The following is a 15,756-nucleotide window of genomic DNA, read 5'->3' on the forward strand; positions in this document are numbered from 1 at the left end:
TGGGTTTAAAGAGTAAAAAGAAAATTACATGACAACTCGTACTCAATGTGCATGATATAGTAATTTACTACATCCCACATAGAATGCGTAGCAATGTATCGATACCCCAGTGCTAGCCGATTATTTTACGAAAAGTCACAATAACTATCATGAACAAGCAGCGGGCTCACAGTGTTTGCTTACTAATTTGAATGCACTGGAATGGAGCACATGAGAATCTTAAAAAGTCTAAAGAGAACATTACTGAAGCTTATTCCTACCACTCAAAAAAATATATATATATTATACATATATTATTGCGGTATTTTGCAAAAGTATTGGAATACTTTGCAAAGATACGGTTTGCTGCTGCTGTTACCATTGTGCACCCATGTTCTTTGGTGTCTGGTGACAGCTATTGATATCTGTCAGCCAGGTAAGTTCTTCTCATGTCAGCAGTGGACAAGTACAGTACCAATTCTTCTTGGGGAGGGATGGACTTCCTAGCAGGTATGTCATTCAATACATCAAACCATGCATAGTAGTTGTTTAGGACATCTGAAAGGGAGGCATCATCACTACAGACAGGTGGTGTGGTCTTATAGTTTGTGATGGCTTCAACTCAGTGCCACATGCACAGTGTGTCTCTGGTGTTCTTAGCTGCTTTAATGTCCCAGCATAGGTTTGCCCTTGCTGTCCTGAGGAATACCTTGTTACTTGATTTAAAGGAAGCATTACAAGTTTTTAAGAGAGTGTGCATACCTCCCACGGTTTTGATTTGCATATGTTTTGATGGTCTTTGACAAAGTCACATTATCTACACACTAGTTATTGTAGCCAGTGTCTGATGATGCATACTCTTCTAAGTTGATCTGTTGGCCATAAATGACAACTGCTTTAAACAAGGCCCAGTATGTGTTATCAAAACAATCTTGAATGGCTGAAACAACTCCATCTGACCACATCCTGATCTATTTGAAAGTTGCTTTGGACTGTTTCAGCAGTGTTCTGCATGCAGGCAGTAGCATCTTGAAAACACAACCATAAAAACCAAGATGTGGGTGGGGTATGGCTTTGTAAGCATCAGAAGAGCTTACAAAAACAAATACCAATCAACCCAAATGTTCTGCAGTGCTTTAGCTGTAGCATCAGTAATGTGAGACATTTTTCCTTACATGTTAGTGGGTGTTCCCAAGTACTTTCTCTAACTGCAGTCAGACATGGCTGTGGTATTGACTTTCACGCGATACTACCGATTCTGAAAAAATAAGTACGGTTACATTTTCTGAATGGCGGCACGGTGGTGTAGTGGTAGCGCTGCTGAACCAGGTTCACTTCCTGGGTCCTCCCTGGGGGGAGTTTGCATGTTCGCCCCATGTCTGCATAGGTTTCCTCTGGGGTGCTCCGGTTTCCTCCCATGGTCCAAAGACATGCTGGTTAGGTGTATTGGCGATCCTCAATTGTCCCTAGTATGTGTTGTTGGTGTGTGGGCATGTGTGTGTGTCATGCGGTGGGTTGGCGCCCTGCCCGGGATTGGTTCCTGCCTTGTGCCCTGTGTTGGCTGGGATTGGCTCCTGCAGACCTCCGTGACCCTGTGTTAGGATATAGCGGGTTAGAGAATGACTGACTGACTGACATTTTCTAAATTATGGTGTGGACATCATATTGAAGGATTAATTTTTTAAATATTCCTACTTACTTGACTTCTACACGCTTACTTACACTTTACATCATACAATGTTTCTTTGTATGATATAAAAAGTACAAAATAAGTTTTACATATTCAATGCATTGACATGCATGTCTACCAAGTAATAAATAGTGTTGATCTGCAAAATTCGGTGTTAACCTTGTTTACTGAACATTTTCCTAGAAATCGGTTGTGTGGCCAGCTTAGGCTAACAGTGTTTTCAGAACACCTCATTATGTTTTGCGAGGCCAGTGTAACATCACAGAGCTGTATGAGCCATGTACAGAACTTTCACATGTGCACACTTGTAAGATCATTGGCTCTCTGACTCGATCATGCGTAATATCACAACTTGCTCAGTATCAGTACTCCAGCCATGCACACAGCATGTGTTTAAATTAAAAAATAAAAAAAAAGCCTTGTAGTATTTTCATTTGACGGGTACATTAGCCGACCATAACAAGAAGTATCCATAGACCTGGGTACTGGTTACATTCTAGTACCGGGGAAACAAGTCAATATGGACATATCTGAGTCAATACAGGGTAGAAAGGTCAAATATGCTGTACAGCATGAGATACAAACCTCCTTGTTTTTCAAAACTGTCATTATTGTAGAGTGGGACTAGCCAAAGTAGTATGTGATAACATTCACTGCTTTGCCACTTTCATACTGTTTGAAGTTTTTGTAGCGACTTGACATGTGGCAGATGTGAGTCTCTGCAGGGGAACGCATGTGGTGCTGAAAACTTGTGACGACATCGACTCCCCTTGAAGACAGAGAGGACGACTGGTGGACTGACACACCAACATAAGCAGCTGTGTAATGATCCTTAAAAGTACCATTTATTGTCTCATTAAGAAAGAACCCTGACAAGCTGTTAACCTCGAGAAACACTACTCATCCTCTTTGTTTTCATACCGTATCAGTGTCCTCACAAATCTTCACACCGCATTCTTTCCTTTGCCGAGTTGTTTAAAAGCCATGATGCACTTGCCTTTACATATATGCAGTAGCTACAAAATGGATGTAGGAGATGCACGTGAACAAGATTGGATGTAAGGATCTGGTACGCTGAGACTAGCAGCAAAATGTTATACACTACAGTATTCTTTTTTCTTAGTAAATATAAAAAGTCTACATTAACATAATAATAAAGAGTGTGCACATATATATCTGTAACATATCTGTTTATCATAACTGTATAATACACATATGTATTATATGTTAGACACTGTACTGTACCCTTTTACAGGTCATGCGTTAGGACAGAAATAAGATAAGACACCAGCTACCGACCACTGGCAAAAGTTCAATTAGAAGTTACTAGGTAAGACATATGTCGATAGATACCTATACTACAACCAGATAGATAACCCTGATTTCTGTGCCCACTGGTAGCTCAGCTCCATGTGGCTATTTTGCATATTTAATTAGCCATGTGTTGTAGCCTCAACACAAAACAAGCCCTAAAGGAGCCCTTCCTAACCCCCTCCCCTCAACTGAAAACACAGGACAAGCTGTAAAAAATATAAAAACAAAAGATTAATTTACAAGGCATTTCTTCCTGATGGAAGAAAAAAGTGTGAAGCATCTGCACAGATACATATGAAACAAAAAAAGAAGTACCCACTGCTATCTTCAAACAATGGAATGAGCTAGTCCCACATTGCTGCTTTGTGGCATGACCAATGTGTACACCAAGAGTAGAACTGTTTGAGCGTAATGATAGATATTTTATTTACTGATTGCTAGTTTGTGGCCACCTGTTATCTTTTGCTTGTGGTATTCCTTTACTCTGCATCTCACTGCTCATATCACATATTTGGCCACAATAATTGGTGCAGCATAGTTGACAGACTTTTCCCGAGCCACTAGGGACACTCGAAAGACCACTACACTATTACAATCCACTAAACACTAGTTCAGTTGACTTTAAAGCATTTCGCCAAGTTTGGCTAATACAGCGAACATTTCTGTGATTACACCAAACTCACGCTGAAAAGAACTTCACAATGTTCGCTCATCACCAACATCAGCAACATTTATTTATATAGCACGTTTTTCATACAAACAATGCAGCTCAAAGTGTTTTACAAAATGAAATAAAAGAAATTAATATAAAACATAAACAAACAAGATAATGTAATAATATTATACAACATGAAACAAAGAAAAAGGTAAGGTTGACTGGCCAGGAGGACAAAAAAAAACAAAAAAAACTCCAGTTATGCTAGAGAAAAAAAAAAACATAATCTGCAAGGATTCCAAGGTAAAAGACTGCCCAGCCTCCACTGGGCATTCTACCTAACATCCATATTACTAAACGAGAATGGTAAACCGGATATGGACGCAGGGACCTGCCCGTGGACGCAAAAGACATAGTGCCCCAACCCCCGAGTGAAACGGGAGAGATTACACACGTTCGCTGGCGCCACACAAAGCCCCCCCCACCAGAGCAAAACGGGAGAGACTACGAACCGTCAGAGTAGGAAACAAAGTAAAACGTCATAAAGAGGTTAAAGAACAGGGGCAAACACATGCAGAGCAGGTTACAGAACAAAGCCCCCCTGCCCAGAGTAAAACAAGAGAGACTACGAACCGTCTGACATGCCGCAAGCAGGATAAAGCGAGATCAGAAATAAAACACAGAGTAGGAAACAAAATAAAACATTATAAAGGGATTAAAGAACAGGGACGAACACATGGAGAGCGGGTTACAGATGATGAAAACTGGAATGCAACAGCTTCAAAAAAACCTAGGCACGAAACACATGCACACCGAGATACAGAATATAAAGGCAGAAACAACGACAGTTAAACGTCCACACCACACAGCGGAGGCGGACCCGGAAGGTGCAGGCGCCTACATCGTGCGTCGGAAGGCACGGTAAAGTACAAAAGGCAAAGGCGCCTACACAGCATGGTAAAAACCGACACAATACGGAAGGCGCAGGCGTCGCTGCCATATTGTGAGTGGCACTAATGCATGGTGAAGGCGCAGGAGGAGACATAGTAAAACAAGAGGAGTCAACGCCCTGCCCCAGAGTGAAACGGGACACACTACGGAGTCCACAAAGGTTCATACATCAAACCCGAGATGGTACGGACACGCGTCTGAAACCGCAGAAGCAAAACTGTCTTCGGCTCCAAAACCAAACAGCTCAACAACTAACACAGCTTCGACACCGAGCCCGCGTGGACAGATCTAATGAACGTGGACGTCTACAACGCGCGTCTCAAACTGCGTAGGCAAAGCAGGCACGGATTCAACACGACACAGCTCGAGTGACCGAGATACAAACACGCGCCTGCCTGGATATAATTAATGAACGCAGGCGCCTACAACGTGCGTCTGAAATGCCGCAGACCAGGCAGGCACTGCTCCAAAAAGAAAGAGCTCGACTAAACGAGATACGAAGTGAAACGGGAAACACTACAGAGTCCGCAGTGCTCCACAATGCACCGCATAATAGTACGGACGGAGCTCCGTATTAACAGTGGGGGGCCCCAGAGTGACACGGGCGAACGCTCCGTATTAAACGTGCGTCATCCTCACACGTGGCTGCCCAGCGGGCACGGGTTCAAAACGCCGGGGGTAGGCGAGCGAAGCGAGCAGGTCCGCCCCCTTGTAGATGTTCTAAATCAGGTTTTCAGGCTTCACATAGAAGAAACTGAGGATGACACCTGCCATTTAATCCACAAATACAGGGAGCAGCATGGTACTCTTGATCACGTGGTGGCGGCGCATATTGCCACCACAGAAGAACCAGAAAAGACGGCAGAGAGTAGTATAGATTATTAGGGAACTGCAGAACCTAGAGGAAAATGATAATCCATCCATCCATTTTCCAAACCACTGAATCCGAACACAGGGTCACGGGGGGTCTGCTGGAGCCAATACCAGCCAACACAGGGCACAAGGCAGGAAACAATCCCGGGTAGGGTGCCAACCCACCGCAGGAAAATGATAATTCAATGCCCATATAGACTAAAAGGGATACAATTAAGTTGTGTAGCTACGAAAAAGATATTTTAAAATAAACGTTTTTTTAGCAGATTTTAAAAATTGTCCTACTGTATAGTATTTGCCTAGAGAATTTCTATTGGTAAAAGTATTCCAAATTTTAGGTGCATAACAGCAAAAAGCCACCTCACCACTTCTTTTCAGGTTGGCTCTTGGAATAACAAAATGTGAGGTTTATGATTTGGAGTGTAAGGGGACAAACATGCCAACATATAGGACAGGCCGAGATTGTTTAAGGCTTTGTAAACCATTAGTAGTATTTTACAGTCAATTCTAACTGACACACGTAATCAATGTAATGTTGCTAAAAGTGGTGAAATGTGTTCAGGTTTTCTTTTTCCAGTTAAGATTCTTATTGCTGCATTCTGCACTAATTGTAACCAACTGATGCCTTTCTTAGGTAGTCCTATAAAGATTGCATTACAGTAATCTATTCAACTGAAAACAAAATTGTGAACAAATTTTTCAGTGTCTTGTAAAGTTATAAGAAGTCTAACTTTAGCTATTTTCCTTAAGTGAAAAAATGCAGTCCTAGTAATCTGATTAACATGTGATTTAAAATTTAGATCAGTCAACAGTTACCACTAAATTCTTTACCTCTGATTTGACTTTTAAACCTAAGGGATCAAGTTCATTTCTAATACCCCCACTATATCTATTTCGTGCTAATCGCTAAGACTTCTGTTTTCTACTTATTTAGTTTGAGAAAGTTGCTGCTCATCCATTCAGAAATACAAGCAAGAAACAAGGTTTGTACTTAAGTACAAGGTTTGTACTTAAGTTGAATTTTTATGTAAGTCGTAACAGGTACGTTATTTTAATAAATGCTATTGTTGACAGACTGTAACCAAGTGCTCTGCCAATGAATGATGGAGTTTTACCTCTCTCTGATCTTTTTAGATAGATAGATACTTTATTAATCCCAATGGGAAATTCACATTCTTCAGCAGCAGCATACTGATACAATAAATAATATTAAATTAAAGAATGATAATAATGCAGGTGAAAAACAGACAATAACTATGTATAATGTTAAATGTTAACGTTTACCCCCCGGATGGAATTAAAGAGTCACATAGTTTGGGGGAGGAACGATCTCCTCAATCTGTCAGTGGAGCAGGACAGTGACAGCAGTCTGTCGCTGAAGCTGCTCTTCTGTCTGGAGATGATACTATTAAGTGGATGCAGTGGATTCTCCATAATTGATAGGAGCCTGCTGAGCGCCCTTCGCTCTGCCACAGATGTTAAACTGTCCAGCTCCATGCCAACAATAGAGCTTGCCTTCCTCACCAGTTTGTCCAGACGTGAGGCGTCTTTGCTCTTAATGCTGCCTCCCCAGCACACCACTGCGTAGAAGAGGGCGCTCGCCACAACTGTCTGATAGAACATCTGCAGCATCTTATTGCAGATGTTGAAGGACGCCAGCCTTCTAAGGTAGTATAACCAGCTCTGTCCTTTCTTGCACAGCGCATCAGTATTGGCAGTCCAGTCTAATTTATCATCGAGCTGCACTCCCAGATATTTATAGGTATGCACCATCTGCACACAGTCACCTTTGATGATCACTGGGTCTATGAGGGGTCTGGGCCTCCTAAAATCCACCACCAGCTCTTTGGTTTTGCTGGTGTTCAGGTGTAGGTGGTTTGAGTCGCACCATTTAACAAAGTCATTGATTAGGTCCCTATACTCCTCCTCCAGCCCATTCCTGATGCAGCCCACGATAGCAGTGTCATCAGCGAACTTTTAAACATGGCAGGACTCCGAGTTGTATTGGAATTGTATTTTTATTATTTCTACTTTATTTTCAATGGTGATGGTTTTTCTCTTCTTTACTGTATCACCAGCACTTGCATCAGATTTGTGTTTCAGAGACATTCTTGAAGGGTGAAGACAAAAGGTTAAGATGAGCTCTTCTGCACAGCGCTATACAGTACACGTTATCATAGCCTTAAGGCACCCATCAACACATCTGATGTACTGACAAGAGACAACTTCCTGCTATGTGCGTAACAGTACAAGCAGGCTTGCTATTGAGAATGACTGGGGGCGGCAAGGGGGGTTCATCACCTCCACTACAGTAATCTATCTACAGCGTCCGCCCACCAAGAACGAACACGGTGCAGCCAAAGGCGGGTAATGAATCACCCAACCCCAATTCAACAGGCAGCCATCCGAGGCACACTACAATGCTACCCCTGCGTCACCGCTTGCAGCATTACCAGCTGTGTGTGCTGGGCGGGCAGTGAAACGCCGCCCTCCACTCCATACAGCCTGCATACAGTCAGAAGCAGTAGCTGCAGTGGCGCAGTGGGCGGGCAGCGAACCATCGTCTTGCACACGAGCCATAGCTGTGGCCTTGGTGACTATGGACCACGGGTCACCGCTTGCCACCAGGAGCCGCCCAGGTACACTATACTGCGCAAGCAGAGAAATCGTCCCCCTCCAGCCACTGCTTGCAGCATCCCCAGGCCGAAGATGACGGAGCGGCAGTTTCTGAGGCGTACATGCGTTGCAGCTGCATCCTCGTTCGTAAGTCGTAGGTCGGATGTCCATAACCTGGGGACTACCTGTAGTACACCATATAAAATGTCATGGGTCTCCAAGTTATAACCACCACAACTAACAAAGATTTTCTACCTGTTAAGTAAGACAGAAACGAATTTAAGACATTGCCTGACAGGCCCATCCATTAACTAAGGCTATTTATAAGAATACTGTGATCAATGGTGATACAAGAGAACAAGAATAAATAAACGGCCTCTGTCCGCATTAACCCGCAAGTCATTTACTACTTTAACCAGCGTCGTTTTTGTACTGTGATTAAAGATTAAAGTCGAAATTTCCACTTTAATCAAAAAATAGACATTTTCACTGCGTGCTTAACTTTTTTTCCCTCTGTAGCTCAAATACGCTGCAATATATTCTGATACTGTTGTGAAGGTCCAAATAGAAGATGGAATGTAAGATCTTTAAAATGCATCGTGTCATTACGAGGGAGAATATGCAACGCTTGAATATAGAGTTGTGCTTGAAAGTTTGTGAACCCTTTAGAATTTTCTATATTTCTGCATAAATATGACCTAAAACATCATCAGATTTTCACTCAAGTCCTAAAAGTAGATAAAGAGAAACCAGTTAAACAAATGAGACAGAAGTATTATACTTGGTCATTTATTTATTGAGGAAAATGATCGAATATTACATATTTGTGAGTGGCAAAAGTATGTGAACCACTTGGATTAGCAGTTACTTTGAAGGTGAAATTAGAGTCAGGTGTTTTCAATCAATGGGATGACAATCAGGTGTGAGTGGGCACCCTATGTTATTTAAAGAACAGGGATCTATCAAAGTCTGCTCTTCACAACACGTTTGTGGAAGTGTATCATGGCACGAACAAAAGAGATTTCTGAGGACCTCAGAAAAAGACTTGTTGATGCTAATCAGGCTGGAAAAGGTTACAAAACCATCTCTAAAGAGTTTGGACTCCACCAATACACAGTCAAACAGATTGTGTACAAATGGAGGAAATTCAAGACCACTATTACTCTCCCCAGGAGTGGTCGACCAACAAAGATCACTCCAAGAGCAAGGCGTGTAATAGTCGGCGAGGTCACAAAGGACCCCAGGGTAACTTCTAAGCAACTGAAGGCCTCTCTCACATTGGCTAATGTTCATGTTCATAAGTCCACTATCAGGAGAACACTGAACAACAATGATGTGCATGGCAGGGTTGCAAAGAGAAAGCCACTGCTCTCCAAAAAAAACATTGGTGTTTGCCTGCAGTTTGCTAAAGATCACGTGGACAAACCAGAAGGCTATTGGAAGAATGTTTTGTGGACGGATGAGACCAAAATAACGCTTTTCATTTAAACCAAAAAGTTCTATGTTTGGAGAAAGGAAAACACTGCATTCCAGCATAACAACCTTATCCCATCTGTGAAACATGGTGGTGGTAGTATCATGGTTTGGGCCTGTCTTGCTGCATCTGGGCCAGGATGGCTTGCCTTCATTGATGGAACAATGAATTCTGAATTATATCAGAGAATTCCAAAGGAAAATGTCAGGACATCTGTCCATGAACTGAATCTCAAGAGAAGGTGGGTCATGCAGCAAGACAACAACCCTAAGCACACAAGTTGTTCTACCAAAGAATGGTTAAAGAAGAATAAAGTTAATGTTTTGGAATGGCCAAGTCAAAGTCCTGACCTTAATCCAATCGAAATGTCGTGGAAGGACCTGAAGTAAGCAGTTAATGTGAGGAAACCCACCAACATCCCAGTGTTGAAGCTCTTCTGTACAGATGAATGGGCTAAAATTCCTCCAAGCCGGTGTGCAGGACTGATCAACAGTTACCAGAAACATTTAGCTGCAGTTATTGCTGCAAAGGGGGGGTCACACCAGATACTGAAAGCAAAGGTTCACATACTTTTGCCACTCACAAATATGTAATATTGGATCATTTTCCTTAATAAATAAATGACCAAGTATACTATTTTTGTCTCATTTGTTTAACTGGTTTCTCTTTATCTACATTTGGGACTTGAGTGAAAATCTGATGATGTTTTACGTCATATTTATGCAGAAACATAGAAAATTCTAAAGGGTTCACAAACTTTCAAGCACAACTGTAAAAGCACCACGAATGTATTAGTATGTCAGCATTTTGCTTCACCACATTGAATTTTGGATTTCATTTTCATAGCAGCCTAACGGCATGTGGGAATGTGCAGATAATTTAAAAAATATACTTCATTTATTCTATATTGTCCCTTCTTTCTCAAAACACAAACCTTACTTTTCTTATGCAAATATTTCATGTTTATTTTCCATCCTAAAACATAGGCTCAATGCGCCATGTGTCAATAATGGTAATTAACTCACTGATTGAAGACTCAAAGGTTATCAAAAATGCCAAACTTTTTTTCATATCAGATGACAAAGTCTTATGTTTCTAGACAGAGAATGTGATTCTCCATGGCCAAAAGAGTACCTTGTACACGAAAATACCACTGTTCAATCCCTATAGAAGATGGCAAATCTGGCCATCTGGAAATGCTGGAAATCAGTGACCATTCTTATTCAATCATGTTGGCAGTGTACAACACAGTCTTTCCAGATTTTGTCATTCTGAAATTCCTAATCTCGCAGGAGTTTGAGGGCCAGTGTGCTAAACATGTAAAAATATGAAGGTTGACTACACTTGTCAGCAGGTTTAAAGGAAAGCATTGGGGCCCAGTGTTTTTAAGGACTGTCTCTGGTTTTATCCTCTTCATTTTAATGGTTTATTTATTGGATTTTAACCTCCACCAGCACCTTTACATTTTGATGGATTATTTATTGAACTTAGCACTGCACTTTAATTGTTTTGATTTCTGAATAAAAGCACTAGAGCAATTTTTCGCTATCCTCTTGCCTTGGTGTGTGTTTGTCCTCATCTAGCCAGGCTCATCCTGGTCATGACTATCGGCGGTGTCGGGTTCAAGAAGCTCCTAAAATGTGTGGAGCTGACCTGCAATGTCACAGTGTTCTGCACTGCTTCTACAAATTATCAGTGTCTGTCTCCTTGACCATCTCTTGTGTTCTTTCATAGTGGGCCAGAAGCTCCTGTCTCATTTTATTTACAGTTCAGTAAGGAGCAAATGTTACCATTTGAGCAAGCGACTTATTTTCCATGCAACAGCCATGCTTGAAGTTGAATAAAATCACCTGCTGTGTTGGCTTTTTCATCTTCGTCCTTCATATATAAAGGGGTTTAATCCAAGCATGTGCTGAAGTGTACAGAAACTATTTCTAACTGCAGTTCTCCTTTGGAGATCCAACTGTGCACCGAATAATACAGAAACTATTTTTGAGAGCAAAGGAGTCTCCCTTGAAAATGCAAAAACGTGTCGAAAGTGAAGCATCACTTGTGACAAGTACAGGTGAGCACACATATATCCACTTCTCCTAAGCACAGAAAGGGAAATGCCCACATCTAGGATTGTATAAAGTGATGTGAACATATTTTCAGCAGTGACTTTTCACACATTGCTTGTGAAAAGCTCACAGATCATATCTCAGGTTACCCCGTCTTTCTCTGGCAATCAAGTGTGACCTTTCTCCAAACAGGCAATTGTACAGTATATTGTATATACAGCATATACTGTATGTCACTTACATCAACAGCAAAAAAACTGATTCCAGACTTGTCAGGTTTGTTTGACTTTCAATGAGGTAAAGGGCATCAGCATTTTAACAACTGCTTATCATGGAGCTTGTCTGTCCTTACTTGTAACATAAGTTCTGCATGAAACTGTGCCAAGCGTTGGATGTATCAGCAAAGCTGTCAGTAAGCAAAGTATACAACCCAAATCAGTTTTACATGAGGAAAGCAGAAAGCACATGACGGCACATTGTGGACAAAAAGATCTGTGAGTGACAGCAGCTGACTTACAATGCTTTCACAGAAATGACAGACCTGACAATGTATGAGTATGCAAATACAAGAATAAACTGTCATTCTCTTGGCGTATGTCAGAATGTGCGATTGTATTTGTACGTAACTCAAACCACGAGCAAGAATTTCAATAAAGCTGTATTCAAAGCATACTTAAATGCGTCTCACATATGGTCAAGTAACACATTGCATTGGTCCTTCTACTTTTATAAAGACCTCCACTTACTGTGTTCTTGTATTCGCATTCATTGTAAGTTTGCAATATCTGAATGTTTTGCAAGTGAGTTATTGTCCAACAAGGCTATCTTCAATCGCGGCTTGAACACTATGTCCACTATGTTTCACTTCACATACTCTCCCTTCATTTTCAACAATGTGTAAAAAATATTGCAAGTGAGTTTTTAGTTATCTTTAACTTAACTGAAATAACTGGAGTGCTGACAGTTTTCAGGTTTGTTGTTTTTTCTTCAGGACAGGCTCGTGACATTCACACCGATTAAATAACTAAAGATTTAAAAACAGAACGTCAATCGGTGTGGGCCGTGGCACTCCTTGTATATGTATTGTGCCATTTTAAACCATGTTAAATAAATTTGGATCTGATTAGTTCAGATTTAAAGAACCCTTTTTAGGACTATGCTTAATATCTGCATCATTTGGTTAATGTAAAATACAACTTCAATAAATTGTTTTTGCACATTTATAAAATAATAAGGCTTAGAAACTGTAATTATTCTTAATATGTGACTAAATACTTGCATGTCTTTCCAAAGACAAATGAATTCCTCCAGTATGTACATATGTGCAAAGTTTACCGTCTTATTTTTTTTTTTTACTCTTTCAACTCATTGAGTGCAAAAAGCCACTTGCACTGAAGAAAAGTTTAATTTTATTACATTACAGTGTGCCAAGTACCAAAAATTATGGTTTCACAAAAGATGCAGCAAATTTCATCTATCAAGTTTTCCAACTGGAAGGAAAATCCCAGGATGTCCACTCACTTGATTTTTTTGCTGTATCATCCTAGTGTGACTTCCAAGTATATTAAATAAGAAGATATTTGAACACTTGAACTGTCTACCTGGAGTAAAACTTTACCTATCAGTCTTACCAAGGAAATTGTGACTATGTCTGCTCCTTGCACTCACTAATTTAATGACTTTTCTTGCTGTGCTAAAGGACTTTCAGTAGTGGAGGCCACGAAAAATGGCATAAGCTATGGACATCAGTTACTTTTTGTTACATTAATTACATAAATGTATTATATAAAAAAGGTTATAAAAAAATACATGCACACACAGGCACCATCAAAATCCATCCTATGCAATGTATTAATAAGCAACACTGTTTTGCAATGCGCTTAAAACAGTACCTTACATATTTATATAGATAGATATGAACTATAGTACATCTGTGATCTTTAAAAATACATTCTAAAAGAATTATATAAACTATGCATTGTCTATCGACTAAAATGAAAAAATGACTATTAATACATTCTTGTTTAGCATGGAACTGGTGTGTGGTGGGGATGTGTTGCTTATTGGTCAGACCTGCAACTAAGAATTTCACTATACTCTTGCACACGTGACCATACTATTGTTACTACTACTATTTACACACCAAAATCACAAAAAAAAAACATCTCTCTTAGAGGCAGCATATTACATTTATGAATTGGCCTCTCTTCAGAAACATACTGAAAGCAGACCTGCAGATCTGTTTAAAACTGTTTTCCTTGTTGCATCCTAATTGTATCCAACTGTCACAACTGACAAAAACCCCAGCATAACAGTAAACTACTATAAGCTGACAAATGCTCGACCATAGAGTAATACATCAATGATTACAAATTAGAACTTCACCAAACTAACTCAATTTTGAAATAACTACAGATTTTTCTCTAGTCTAAGTTCATTTTATTTTGAAATTATTAAAATAACAACAATGTATTATTTACTATTAATTATTAGAAGCAGGATATTCAATATTTACACAAAAAATATTTCATATTTGATAACTAGTCAGCGCTGAGGGATCAAAGAAGAAAGGGCGATTTGTAACTTTTTATTATTATGTCACAGGAAGGTAATATCTACAAGTTATTCTACCCAACATTTAAATTAACGACGTACAAAAAATTGGTAAAACAAAACATGAAGGTCCATTGTCGCATAAACTGTTCATTTCCGACTTCTGCAACTTGACACAACTCAGGCCCCTTTTTATAAAATATGTTTCCTTCAATCAGTACGCCAAAGTCCCTTTTTAAAGTTCATATAAAGCAATGCTTTTCTCAAATCGAATCTGTACACACTTTCACGTTTACCGTGATTAACCCGAGTCAATTACAAAGAAACAGCTCATCTATTTACCACCCAAAGGAATGGAATTTAAGGTATTCTATTTTGATTTCAAGAAAATATTACTTTCAGCTATATTCCCTTTAAATCTGAAATGTATTTATTAATGCATTTGTTTTTATCACGTAAAAGTCAAAATACAGAAAACACGTTATATTCAAAAATAATTTTTTCAACACTTTAATAACAAAATATGCATTTCAGATAATAGCCTTGATTATTTAATCAAATACATAATGCATATTAAAATAATCCAACAGAAAACATTTTTAAAATACAGTACAGTACATAGTTCTTTTAAACCGCGGCACTTATAACTTGCCCTTTCTCTTAAAAACATTCTATTGCTTAAGCGCTTAGGAAAATGTACACACATAGTGAACAGCCGACTACCAGCTTGTGTGACAAACTTCAGAAAATATTTAATTTAGAAGAACAAAAGTAAATAACTCTCTTAAGTTTTGTCTCCATTCAGGCCACGGCGGATGGAATCAGCTCCCCACCCCCATTCATGAATGCAATACTACTACACTACATTACGACAAACACGAAAAATGTTATGTTTTTATAAAATATGGCGTGCGATTGTACTTGACCGAATTAAAACGTGCTTTACTTGCCAAGTTTTAAAACTTGTGTGGTTCCTGAGATTTGCTTTAAAGGATTACTATCAACGCCGAGTTAACCCAGCTGTGAAAGAGAGGCGGAGTTTTAACAATGTAAAGCATAGTAAACGCAAACTTTACAAAGATACAAGGTTCTCACCTTATTCTGTATACGTGTATGTTTGAAATCCTTCCAGCGTGTGCATTTCCAATGCGCCTTCCTACTTTAATCCATGAAAGAATAACAACGTGCTGATTGCACACAACCCACCCTATGCTTGTCGCCGAGTGTCTAGACTCTAGACAGCCTCCTCCGTCGAGTGAGAACATGCCTGTCGCCGACGTCAACTTCTGCGCATTCCGATTCGCTGCTTCGGCCATCCGTCAAAGAGATTCGTCACCAAGCTGCGCAACAATTCCCGTTATTCCCCACCCTTTCCCCTCTGGCTCGTTTTCAAAGTGCCTTTCTCTCCTTTACAAAAGCTTTGTATGTAGCATTTCACGCTGAAAAACGGGTTTATCGTTACTTAAGAATTAGTGGTAAAGGAATATTCAAATCAGTTACACACAAAACCGAGAAATATTAGGTAATTTTTAAACACAGATATCAGTATTATTATTATTCAAAAAGAAGTAAATGCTTATCCATCCATCCA

The 15,756-nt window shown here is 39.9% G+C and overlaps 1 protein-coding gene across 1 annotated transcript in view; it reads right to left on the reverse strand.

Annotated features, from left to right (window-relative positions):
- The window catches only part of LOC114654703 (interleukin-6 receptor subunit beta-like), a 54,385-nt gene extending 38,982 nt beyond the window's left edge, over positions 1 to 15,403 (reverse strand). Inside the window, exon 1 of the mRNA XM_028805416.2 lies at positions 15,261 to 15,403. The gene's annotated coding sequence lies outside the window, so the exon portion shown is untranslated. The remainder of the gene's footprint in view (positions 1 to 15,260) is intronic.
- Positions 15,404 to 15,756: the final 353 nt, after the last annotated feature.

The sequence above is a fragment of the Erpetoichthys calabaricus genome, chromosome 7, assembly GCF_900747795.2.
Source record: "Erpetoichthys calabaricus chromosome 7, fErpCal1.3, whole genome shotgun sequence".
Classification (NCBI taxonomy): domain Eukaryota; kingdom Metazoa; phylum Chordata; class Cladistia; order Polypteriformes; family Polypteridae; genus Erpetoichthys; species Erpetoichthys calabaricus.